General features: G+C 39.0%; 1 long non-coding RNA gene across 5 annotated transcripts; it reads left to right on the forward strand.

Annotated features, from left to right (window-relative positions):
* Positions 1-333: 333 nt before the first annotated feature.
* LOC104121171 (uncharacterized) lies at positions 334-5,312 on the forward strand. 5 transcript variants are annotated; one of them, XR_691845.4, is made up of 6 exons: positions 334-585; positions 1,238-1,323; positions 1,436-1,530; positions 3,008-3,196; positions 3,643-4,184; positions 5,012-5,312. It is a non-coding gene; the product is annotated as an uncharacterized lncRNA (long non-coding RNA). The 5 variants fall into 5 exon arrangements; XR_011415560.1 differs by having other exon boundaries at positions 3,643-4,131; XR_691850.4 differs by having other exon boundaries at positions 3,666-4,184.
* Positions 5,313-13,545: the final 8,233 nt, after the last annotated feature.

Below are 13,545 nucleotides of genomic sequence, written 5' to 3' on the forward strand. Positions count from 1 at the left end.
TGGTGATGTATCGAGTTTTGTTTGGAGATTGAAAAACTATTAAAAAAATATGTAATTATCAGTTTAAGCTCCCTTGGCGACTTGGATTTTGCTTGTTTTACGTTCTCATAATCCAATTAGCAACCATCATATTTGTTACACATAATTTCCTTTGCATGTGTCCATAATCCAATTAGATTTGCCCACGCGTCTTCCATTGAAGTGTTTCTATTACCGGGTCGTGTTGCATAGGTTTTAATCATCTTTTCTTCGCATATTAGGTGTCATTGGACACAATCTAGGAAAAACATTTATATTTAAAACTATATAATAAGTGAACGACGAAGGGTATTATTATCTATGAGCATTTTGTTATGTGTGAGACAGCTGGCTTCACCATACCAACTTTCTTCGAGATAGTGCTACTATGATTTTCTTCCTTCCATTCTTACGGCCATTCCTTGACAAAAGCTTCTTCCATGTCTACTCTCCTCCAAACTCTCTCCACTAGGCAACAATGGAGGCTAAAAACACAGATTTTTCTGAAGTGGTTCTCTACTATTGTCGATGATGAACCGATTGTGGTTGTCCATTAACTGAAGCTCAGTATGCCATCTCCATCCTTTTTCTGTTCTTATCTCTCTCAAATTCTCCGCACCTTTTTTTTATTTCACTGTTATGTTTTTCTTAACCGACCTTTCTGTAATATTTTCTTTGCACATGTGGCTTCATTTCTGATTTTGCTTCAATATTTCACGCTTTTCTTTCCAGTTTTTTGACTTTTGGTAAGTCTCCCCTTCTTTCTTTAGTTGATATACTAGCTTATCGGTAGTGAATTTGAGTGGGTATGTTTTAATTTTTAAATATATGTTTGAGTGGGTTTCTCATTTTCACATGTTTGAAAATACATATGTATGTGCATGTTTGGGTTACATAATTATTTTTTATTTTGGTTGAGTCAGATGGTATTCTACGAGTGTATAGTTCTATTGAAGAAGGTTTCTACTAGGTACTCTTGCTCTCTTTGGTCTGTTTGGTTCCAGTGATTTCCATGAGCATGTAAATTTATGATTTCATTCTTCTCAGAGATTACTGATTTAGTTGTTTTCATTTAGCTATTGAAGTTCTCTATGTGCTTCTCCTTTGCTCTCTTATTACACCTTTTTTGGCTTTTAATTTCGCTCTGTATGATTTTGAATATTTGATGGACACAGATCTGATTTTTTTTATTTTCATTCATATTTTCGTGTCTGACAAGAGGGTCTATTGGAAACAAACTCTATATCGTCGCAAGGTAGGGCTAAGGTCTGCGTACACACTACCCTCCCAAACCCGATAATACTGGTATGTTGTTGTTGTTGTCATATTTTCGTGTTGTACTCTTAGCATGTATGTGATTATTTGATCACACGTGTCTGTATGAAATTTTTTTACATGGATACGCACATTATTACAGTATAGGGAACACTAAGTGCCATCAAGACAAAAATAGTAATGGGGAGGAGAAGAACTTTAATGCAGCCAAAATTATTTGACAGTATGCCTGAATATGTAAGTCTCAATCCTTCAACTATAAATCCTGAATTCTAAAACTGTGAAATGTGGTGATTTCCTTTTGTTTGTTTTATGTTGGCATGCCAATTGTTGATATATAACAAACTTTAGTTTATTCTTTGTCTCTGTTATACAAATATAGTTTTCCCTCTTTACTATCGTTATACAAATATAGTTTCCCCTCTTTACTGTCTTCAATTGGATAATGCTGCGAGCTTTGCTGAGATTTTTACTTGAATTTGGAATTTTCAAGTTGAAACTTAAGATCTTTATTTAACTTTTGCGGTCCAACTTTCATAGTAATGCTATATTGATCTGACAAAGATAGTGATTCTCCTTTAATTTTCTTCCTATATTCTTCCGAGGACTCAGGTTCATGCTTTTTTTAGGCTCTCTTTTTGTTAGGTGGGTGTTAGAGTTCACAAAGCTCTATTTTAAAATAGGTTCCTGTCAATTGGTTAATGTTTGAATCTACTGGGCTATCTTGGAATTTATAGAAGTCATATCTAACAATTTTAGGTCAGTTTAGAAGTTCAATTGAAATTGAGAAAAATGGTGATTATCCGAGGCAAGAAATTAATCTTCCTGTTATGGTAAAAAATATTTGTACTCTATCACCTATTTTATCTAATGCAACAGCTAAGTCCAGCCATCTCTTATCGATCATGTTTTAATGTTGCTCTGCTATGTTCGCCTCAATAAAGTAAGGATTCATGCCACATAATTCTAGGTATGATAAGTAGGTGAATCCCTCAAAGAACTTTCATGTGTTATAAAATTGCAAACTATAAATTTATCTTCGCATATGTCATTTGGTTGTCTGCCATTTTATTTTGATTACACCAAATATGTACTTAAATGACTAAGGTAAGTTTTAATTAAGACGGGCATTTGAACAAAGCAATTTCCTGCAGCATTAATTGTGTGGAACAAAAGCAAGGCTCTTTTAACTACCAAAGAAATAATGTCTTATTTTTTGGAACTATAAGTTATCAATTTAAGATTTTCTTTCACTTTAGATCTCAACAATGCTATTTTAGCGTTGATTGAAGAGGAAATGACTTATTCTGCTCGAAGGATCTATTTTCTCCTAAGTAATGAGATTACCTAACGTTAACCTTTCAATTTAGATGCCTAAAATTTATATCTTAGTCTCATTTGAAGAGGAAGACTTATTGTTCTAGAATAGAAGGACATCAGTTTCTTCCCAAAATTTTACATATTCCTAATTGTTCAAGATTATGATTTATCCTATCTTGAAGAGGACATAATTGGAAGAAATGGTACCTTCTTTTCAGTGCAAAATTTGATTCTATGTGCATACATCTTGTTCTAGGCTTCACTGTGGTCATTTTTGGTACTGCTATAGTTTATGGGATATCAATACTACTGGGATTAACCCATAGGACATTTAATGATGGATTCATTAACCCATCATCATCATGTTTTGCTGATAGTGTTAGCTTTCTCATAGGACATTTAAACAGAAGAAACTCACTTTTGTGTGGAGAATGCAGCTGAGAAAAACTCAACTTTAATCATTTATATGGACATGTCAACTCTTACTTTTCGTGCCTCAGAGTTGATCCATCTTGAGTTGCCGCATAATACATCAGCTATTGTCATCCAATGAATTGACCAAACATCAACAAATACACAGCAAGTAAATAGAACAACTTCTCATTCTCACATTTGTTGATTAGATGTCTACACTGCTGCCATTATGTGCTACATTTAGGACCACAATAATTTATTTTAACAATTGCAATGATGAGATTGATATATGCAATTCTTCCGGAAAATCTATGTGCTGGCATTTACAGCTTTATTATTACTGCATTTAGGTGTATCTTGTACCATCTAGATGCTTTAGGAATTTTTGGCCTTAATTTGTGGAATAAAACTTGAGATATCTGATAGTTTCTTTTCTGAAAATTATAAATTATTTCATTACTCGGCTAAAAGTGGAGTTGTATCGCCATTAGCACCAGAATACTTGTGAAAGAAAAATTAGCTGAATACCTAATTAGTACGTCAAATGACTGATTAGGTATTGATCATATTTGAACTTTTTCTCCTGTTTATGTTCATTCATTCTTCTCATTTAAGGTGGTGGATGATTTTTGGAATAGAAAAGGGCTGGCAAGGAGAAAGAAGAAGCAGTGGAATACTGCATACTACTAAGTTGTTGGAAGTGCTGGAATGAAGAAGAGCTTGGATTTATGAAGGACACATTTTTCTCCTTTTAATTTCCTATGGGGGCACAAGAGAAAGAGAAATATCAATTTCCATTAATCTATAAGATAAGATCTGCAACAAAGAAAGCAGTTTTAGTTCAATAAATTACCCTATATCTTCTTCTTCATATTTTAGGTGTCATATTCTTCTGCCTATGCCCTTTTGGTCAGTGTTTTCCTTTTAGTTTTATTTTCTTTTGGTCTGTTTTTTGGTGTTATCAATGGCCTTTTAGTTTCTTACTGCAGAGAAACAGGGAAATGGATAGTTTTTTGTAAGCAACTTGCTATATTTACAGATTCAGCTATTTGGGCAGAGGGACAATTAGACCCGTATCTTGGCTTGGAAAACCTTGGATGCTATGTGAGTTGAGGCTTCTTTATCACATGCAACTGTTCTTTTGCAGTCATGGCTTGGTATCCTTCTCTTTGCCATCTAGACTAAGCCTTAATATTGCAATTGGTCCTATAGAAATTGTTTGGCGGAATCCCATTTCCATTTCTTTTGAATTCAGCTCATAGAAGTGTCAATGGAAAATAGAAATTACTTATTTATTCAGTTTTGTTGGTAAACCCATGATTCTTGCTAGAATTTGGTAACTTTATCTAAGTATCGTTGGTGCACCTAATTTGGATTTCTCTGTTCCAGTAATTAATTATGATTTTATTTCATTTATTCCTGATGTGCTTATCAAGGTTATATATTGTTGGAAGCTTATATGTTCCTTGTTCTTTTGTATTCTCATGAGTAGCATTGAAACGCGATATATAGAAACAGATGGCTCCTGTAGTAAATTATTACTCAAGAAGTAAACATAAAGAGGATCATGCCAAAAAGAATCTTGCTTTGGCAGTTCTATTTAGATGGATAAATTGCCTAGATTGCATCTTATTTCACAAGAAATTAGAATCTATTGCAATTGTAGGCATCTATCTACCAAGAGGTAAAAAAATAGTAGTTCCCCTTCATTTGTTTATTGAAAGAAAATAAAAAATTCAATTTATTAATGTGCTATGGATATTGGTGATATCTCATATTTTAAATTTTGACATGTAAAAGAGCAACATAATAGATAGTCTACAACTTTTATCGCATTGCAGTAAGATTAGTGATTAATTTTTCAACTCTGGCTTACTGATCTATAGTAGCTATCCGCATTGCTACTCAAATTTAATTTGGACTTGTATAATTTTTGTATAAGCTACCTTGGTGAATTCTAACGTGATTTTCTTTGTTAGGGCAGAACTGAAGAATCAGAGAACCAAAGAGATGATGCTTTAAGGAAATTGCGTGAAAGAGACTGGACAACATCTATTGAAAACAATTGCACATGTCTATTTTGACTGAAACTTCTTTCGTTGACGATGTTTTATAATGTAACTTCTTTTGATTCTTGAGCACAAATACGAGGGAGCCAACATTTTTCAGTAGTGCAAAGTCGTTGCAATACAGTATATGACAGTAGTCAATCAGGATATGTAATTCTATTTGTTTATGGCGTAAAGTGTAAACAAGAGTAGAACACGTGTTTCTTTGATATGTTATCATGGATTCCTGTAGTGACTCTATTGGGCCCGCCCTCATCTAGTATATCTATAATAATAATAATGGTCCATTGCCTTGACTAGAGCTTTCGTCGTATCTGAAAAAACAATGTTTGATGTAAAAATAATAAAGCATTTCGTGAAGAAAGCAAAATATATAGTAAACGAACAATTGCAAACATTATCTTCACTAAGAATTATATGCTTGCATATCTTAGTACTCCTCGTACAACGAAGTACAATTTCTGATAGATAGCGTAAATATTCTTCTTGCAGCAAATTACAGTTTTTGATTGGGTAAAAATACTTTAGAATGTCAATATATATAAGTTAAACTCTATTGAATTATTTGACACTACACTTCTACGCTAAGCTTAAGGTCCCAACAGCCAATGCTATGCACAAGGGCCAAGCTTTAAACTGACACACTTGCTGTTTTTCCTGGCTGATTTACGCAATTATTTCTTTTTAAGATACTGTTTAGATTTTGTCCCTATTAGAAGTATACAAATATAGCTCTTGAGAAATTAAAAAGTGAAGTTTATAGCTAGAGGCCGAATAAAAGGTTATTTGTGACAAGAGAAAGATTCGAAAAGCACTAAGTTGGGGTGAGTGAAAACCTGAGCATTAGAGTTTTGTATACGGGTAAAATCGAGCTCGATATTCGATCGAGTTTTTGAACTCCTTAAATAGGCCAGGACCGAAATATTTGTGATCGGGTGAAGTCGAGCTCAAAGATCGATCTGACGACTAACACCACTAACCAAGATCGGTGCATGGTAATTATGATCGAACCCAAAGCACTATCAAAATTAGCCATTGAAACCATCATATTTGCCCTCGAGTTTGTCGAAGGCGTGGCCAGTCCTGTTTCTAACGGTCTCGAAGAAAGCTTTGCCAACTCATCCGGCAGGGGTCCGTAATTCTCGCTATTAACCAATCATTGTGGCGGAAATCACGGAATGGCTCAAAAAGGAAACCAACGGTCAGCAAATCAAGGACTTTTGCTTTTTATAGAACAATAAAAATAATATTTCAAAAGGTAGATCTCCCCTAATATATAAGGGGGACTTGATAATTCATAAGACACATTGTAACTTATATCAAAAGGCAATATACTGGTATTTCTATCTTGTCAAAGTTCATTACACTTCAACATCAATAATATTATTCCTAGCTTGGGGGAGATTAATCTCACAAGGCTAGGATTGCTCAAACTTGCGGGGTTTGCATTTACCTTTTTATCTTTTATTTCCATAATTGATCTGATTTATCACTCTGTATCAAATTAGATCACGTATCCTTAAAACCAAGTACAAATTCAATTGTTATCCGATTTTGAGGGTAAACGGTTTGGTGCCCACCGTGGGGCTAAGGATAATAGTGGTTATTTGATACAAATCTCTATAACACACACTACTTTACACTTGCCTTTTGAAGTGTCTTTGATTTCAAGCTAAAAATGACAAACTCTCAATTAGCACCCCTACATATCAACAACGTGTCCGGTCATCAAGATGAGAGTAACGTGGCGCTCGGTAACGTAGGGCCACCCACTGACCCCGTTGGAACTCGGACCGCGGATCCGATTGACGTTAATTCACATGTGGCCATCAACGCGAACCAGCCTATTGGCCCCGAAAATAGCGTCCATGGTGGATCCCGATCTGTAGCTCGAAACACGCAAAATATTGAAGAAGACGGGATCAGCCTACGAATAATCTTCGATATGCTACAAGCTCAAGGGGCGATAGTTCAGTTGCAGAGCCAAAGACAGGCACCAAGCAGGGTTGAACCCAATCTACCCCAAGAAGCCACCCATAGAACTGAACCGGTTGCAGTAAGGTCGAATGAACAAGAATCAGGAGCTAACCTCGAGATTATAAAGATGCTCAAGGAGCTGACGAAGCGGATAGAATCAGGGAATAAGAAAATTGAAGCAAACGACAAAAAGGGAGAAACCTACAATTCCAGGATAGATCAAATCCCAGGAGCACCCTCGATATTGAAAGAACTGGATTCCAGGAAGTTCGTCCAAAACCTTTTCCCCCAAGCGCGGCTCCGAAGCCGATCCCCAAGAAATTTTGTATGCCCAAAATACCTAAGTATAACAGGACGACCAAATCAAACGAGCATGTAACCTCTTATACAAGTGTCATCAAACGGAATGACTTGGAAGATGACGAGATCGAGTCTGTTCTACTGAAAAAATTTGGGGACACCCTATCAAAGGGAGCCATGATATAGTATCGCAACCTACCTCCTAATTTTATTGACTCATTTGCTATGCTTGCAGACTCTTTTGTAAAAGCACATGCCGGTGCCATTAAGGTCGAAATCAAGAAATCGGACCTTTTCAAAGTCAAACAAAAAGACAACGAGATGCTCAGGGAATTCGTGTCCCGTTTTCAAATGGAACGAATGGATATGCCGCCGGTCGTTGATGATTGGGCCATTCAAGCTTTCACTCAAGGACTCAATATTCGGAGCTCGATGCCTTCACAGCAATTGAAGCAGAATCTGATCGAGTACCCAGCCACTACCTGGGCCGATGTACACAATCGGTATCAATCAAAAATCAGGGTCAAAGATGATCAACTCGGGGCCCCTTTAGAGTCTGTTTATCAAGCCAGAACCCTCGACAGAGTCAAGAGAGACATCGGTCGTGAACCAGGATCAAACAGGGATCGGTATCGGCCATATAATAAAGATCGGGGGAGCAGTGGGTCCGGGCGGAACCCCATAAGAAGTGAAAGGAGAAATGAACAAAGTCGAAGCAACAAGGGACTCATGACCAAAAACATCTTCGACAAGTCCATCGGGCCTAAAGAAGCGCCGAGGCTAACAGAGTACAACTTTAATATCGATCCTGCTGTCATCGTATCAGCTATCAGACGCATCAAGGAGACCAAATGGCCCCGACCTCTATAATTTGATCCAGCTCAAAGGGATTCCAACCAGATGTGCAAATATCATGGAACTCACGGTCATAGAGTGAAAGATTGTCGACAACTGAGAGAAGAAGTAGCCCAATTATTCAACAATGGGCATCTTCGAGAATTCTTGAGCGACCGGGCCAAGAATCATTTCAGGAACATGGATTCTAACAAACAGACAGAACAAGAAGATACCGAACCTCAACATGTTATAAATATGATAATCGGTGGAGTGGATATCCCACAAGGGCCGATGTTGAAATGCACCAAAGTATCCATCACTAGGGAGAAATGAACTCGAGACTACGTACCGAAAGGAATTTTATGTTTCAACAACGAGGATACGGAAGGGATCATACAACCTCACAATGATGCACTGGTAATATCTGTGCTCGTAAATAAAACTCGAATTAAACGTGTGTTGATTGATCCAGGTAGCTCGGCCAACATCATTTGGTTGAGGGTCGTGGAAAAGCTCGGTCTACGAGACAAATCGCGCCTGCAGTCCGAATTCTAAACGGGTTCAACATGGAATGTGAAACCACTAATGGGGAGATAACGTTACCAGTCAATATCACCGGAACCATACGAGAGGCCAAGTTTTATGTGATCGAAGGAGACATGAGGTACAATGCCCTTCTCGGAAGGCCGTGGATCCATGACATGAGGGTAGTGCCCTCAACTCTTCACCAAGTATTAAAATTCCCAACTCCGGAGGGGATTAAGACAATCTACGGGGAACAACCAGCCGCAAAAGAGATGTTTGCAGTCGAAGAAGTGGTTCCAATATCAATACTCGTAACATCGAAGGAACCAAATTCGGACAAAAACCAAAAGGCCAAATAGCAGTCACCGACACCGGCCACGACCTAATAGGATAAACATGGGGACTTATGAAGATGATGATTACGGGGTTCCCACTTTTATAATCCTCGATGACTCTGACGCAACCATATCAACGGTCGAAGAACTGGAACATGTTATATTGATCGAGCATTTGCCCGATCGGAAGGTATACCTAGGCACGGGGTTAGCTCCCGAGCTCAGGGAAAAATTTATTCGATTTCTTATAGTTAACATAGATTATTTTACTTGGTCCCATATTTATATGATAGGGATCCCACCAGAAATAACCACTCACAAACTAAGCATGTACCCAAAAATCAATCCGGTCAAGCAGAAGAGGAGGCCCCAGTCCGAGGTCAGACATGTTTTTATCAAGGACGAGGTATCTAAACTCCTTAAAATAGGGTCTATTCGAGAGGTTAAATACCCGAATTGGTTAGAAAATGTAGTGGTAGTCCCTAAGAAAGGGAATAAACTAAGAATGTGCGTAGATTACAAAGATTTGAATAAAGCATGCCCCAAAGACTCTTTTCCCTTGCCTATCATCGACCGTATGATCGATGCCACGGCCGGCCACAAGACCCTCAGTTTTCTCGATGCCTATTTCGGGTACAACCAAATACGGATAGACCCAGGTGATCAGGAAAAAACCTCTCTCATCACTAAAAACGGTACATACTATTATAATGTAATACCATTTGGATTAAAAAATGCTAGTGCAACATACCAACGCCTAGTAAATCGGATGTTCGAAGAACAAATTGGAAAATCGATGGAAGTTTACATTGATGATATGTTGGTTAAAATCCCTGCGAGCAGAGGACCATTTAAAGCATTTGCAGGAAACCTTCAGCATATTGAAGAAGTACAATATGAAGCTGAACCCGAAAAATGTGCGTTCGGAGTTGGATCGGGTAAATTCCTCGGGTTCATGGTATCCAACTGAGGAATAGAGATTAACCCCAACAAGATCAAAGCCATAGAGGATATCATGATCGTTGACAATGTAAAGGCCGTGCAAAGGCTAATCGGGCGCATAGCCGCTCTAGGGCGATTTATTTCGAGGTCGTCCGATAAGAGCCACCAATTATTCACATTGTTAAAAAAGAAGAATAACTTCTCATGGACTCGTGAATGCCAACGAGCTCTGGAAGAGTTCAAAAGATACTTATAGAGCCCACCGCTGCTTCTCACACCAAAGACAGACGAACAACTGTATTTGTACTTATCAGTCTCGGAGGTAGCGGTAAGTGGAGTCTTGGTTCGGGAAGAGGCCGAAATCAGGTACCCTCACCTAGAAAAACTGGAGCTCGCTTTGCTAAATGCCTGTAGGAAGCTAAAACCATACTTCCAATGTCACCCCATATGTGTCGTAACTACTTACCCGTTAAGGAACATTATGCATAAACCCGAACTCTCGGGCTGATTGGCCAAATGGGCCTTGGAAGTAAGAGGATACGACATTGAGTATCGACCTCGGACCGCCATTAAGTCCCAAATATTGGCAGACTTCGTGGCCAACTTCACGCCAGCCCTAATAAAAGAGAGTTATTGGTTAACTCAGGGACATCTTTGGGAATCTGGACCCTCGTTACAGACGGGGCCTCGAACGCAAAAGGGTCCGGACTTGGTATCGTACTAAGCCACCAACAGGTAATATAATTAGACAATCAATTAAGACTGTGAAATTGACTAACAACGAGGCCGAATATGAGGCCATGATTCTAGGCCTTGAATTAGCCAAAAGCTTGGGGGCAGAGGTGATCGAAGCCAAGTTCGACTCCCTCCTTGTGGTAAACCAAGTTAATGAAACATTCGAGGTCAGAGAAGAACGAATGCAGAGATACTTGGACAAGTTATAGGTGACATTACATCGGTTCAAAGAATGGACTTTGCAACATGTACCTCGGGATCAAAACAGTGAAGCCGATGCCCTCGCTAACTTGGGATCGTCGGTCAAAGACAACGAGTTCAATTCAAGAGAAGTCATGCAGCTTATGAGATCGGTGGTGGAAGAAGGCCACATCAAGATCAACTCAACGAGCCTAACTTGGGACTGGAGGATCAAGTACGTGGAATATCTCAGGACCGAAAAATTGCCCTCGGACCCTACATACAAAAGTAGCCTGATTTAGCCTGGCCGAAGACGGAACCCTGTTCCGAATAATATTCGATGGTCCACTTGCAATATGTCTAGGTATGGGGGATCCTGAGTGCGTACTGAGGGAAATCCACGAAGGCACCTGTGGAAATTATTCGGGCATCGAATCACTAGTCCGAAAAATAACCAGAGTGAGTTACTACTGGATCGACATGGAAAAAGATATGAGGGAGTTTGTTTGGAAATGTGATGAATGCCAAAGACACGCTCTGATGATTCATCAACCTGGGGAGCTGCTACATTCGGTTTTATCGCCTTGGCCGTTCATGAAATGGGGAATGGACATCGTCGCCCCCCTTCTATTAGCACCCGGTAAGGCTCGATTTATATTATTTATGACTGACTACTTTTCTAAATGGGTGGAAGCCTAGGCATACGAATAGGTTAGGGAAAAGAAAGTCATCGATTTCATGTGGGACCATATCATATGCCGATTCGGGATACCGGCCGAGATTGTGTGCGACAACGGGAAACAATTTATTGGCAGCAAAGTAAGTAAGTTTCTCAAAGACCATAAGATCAAAAGGATCTTATCCACTTCCTATCACCCTCGTGGGAATGGACAAGATAAATCTACCAACAAAACCATACTCCAAAGCCTTAAAAAGAGGTTAACCGATGCAAAAGGAAAATGGAAGAAAATGCTACCTGAGGTCCTATGGGCATACCGTACGACCTCAAAATCCAGTATCGGGGCCACCCCGTTCTCTTTGGTTTATGGCATCGAAGCTTTAATACCAGTCGAGGTCAGAGAACCAAGCATCAGACTCCGATTTGCAATGAAGGAATCAAACGACGAAGCTATGAATACGAGCATGGAGCTATTAGATGAAAGGCGCGAAGCCGCCCTCTCCGACTGGCTGCCTAAAAACAGCGGATCGAAAGGTATTACAATCGAAGGGCTAACCTTCGACACTTCAATAGAGGGGACTTGGTACTAAGAATATTCACACTGAGCACCCGAAACTTTAACGAAGGGAAATTGGGCCCGAACTGGGAAGGACCGTACCAAATTATCGGGATCACCGAGAAAGGATCCTACAAGCTTGGAACAATGAACGGTGAACAATTATTAAGTTACTGGAATATAACTCACTTAAAGCGATATTATATCTAAGGTATGACCCTAATTCTTTCTTTTATTTTTCTTTTTACATTTCGAACTGACACTTGCATGCAACCAACAAAAGATTATACGAGATCCTAGGTCTGAAAGCACGCGTTGTACTCTTTTTTCCTTAAACTGCTTTTGTCCCAAATGGGTTTCTCGGCAAGGTTTTTAATGAGGCAACAAGTAAATCATGCTAACTTAGAATCGAAGGCCGGTTACGAACCGGTGGCAATGAGCACAATAACATTCGAGGCCTATCTTCGGTCAACCTCAAACACTGGGGGGAAATATCCTCAGATATAGAATTTATAACAAGGCATCTCGACTTCGTGATTGAAGGGCCTCGATCAATAGGATTTATTGTAAGGGTCAAACGGTCAAATGGACCGTGCCCACTCAAATCACTCGAGCCTTGACACTAAACATGTATACATGTACAATTATTATGCACAAGAATAAAAAAGAAGAGTCTTCTTTGCATATAAACATCTCGTTCTCAAAAACATTCCTTGCATTTCTTAAGGAATCCCAACACCTAAAGATATCGAGCCTAAGGGTAATACTAATTCGAGTTCGAACATTCACTCAAGGACTAGGCATCGATCTTAAGGGCAATCTTAATCCGAGTTCAAATATTCACTCGGGGACTAGGCATCGAGCCTAAAAGCAACTTAATCCAAGTTTCGAACATCCGCTCGGAGATATCAAATCACGGGGGCGTAAGACCTATTAGGCAACGCCCGAATTTCAAAGGCCACATCCACCCCTACTCGAGAACTGCTATCTTAGGCATGCCCGGATAACTCGGAATAGCAAGCTCACTGGGCAACGCCTGAACTAAAAAGGCTACGACCATACTAGTACGGTCCGGAGATGTCCGAGACTCGTAACAAAAACAAGGCCTTTGAAAATCTCTTATAACCGGTTTTAAAACCTATCCTTGACAAGCTATAAACCTAAATTATTTTGGAGAAAAGTTTCGGTAACACCGAATCCCTGCAAAGCCGTAACACAAAGTAAAGGCAAGCTTTGTTCGAACCTTCGAACATAACCTAATCATTTCATGCTAAGGCATTTCGACCTTTGCAAATTCAAATAAAGCAAATAAAAGATTCAAAAGCTATGAAAAGGAAAAGCCTTATATATATATATGTTATAAAATAAAGACAGTAAAGTAAA

Source organism: Nicotiana tomentosiformis, chromosome 4 (assembly GCF_000390325.3).
Source record: "Nicotiana tomentosiformis chromosome 4, ASM39032v3, whole genome shotgun sequence".
Taxonomy (NCBI): domain Eukaryota; kingdom Viridiplantae; phylum Streptophyta; class Magnoliopsida; order Solanales; family Solanaceae; genus Nicotiana; species Nicotiana tomentosiformis.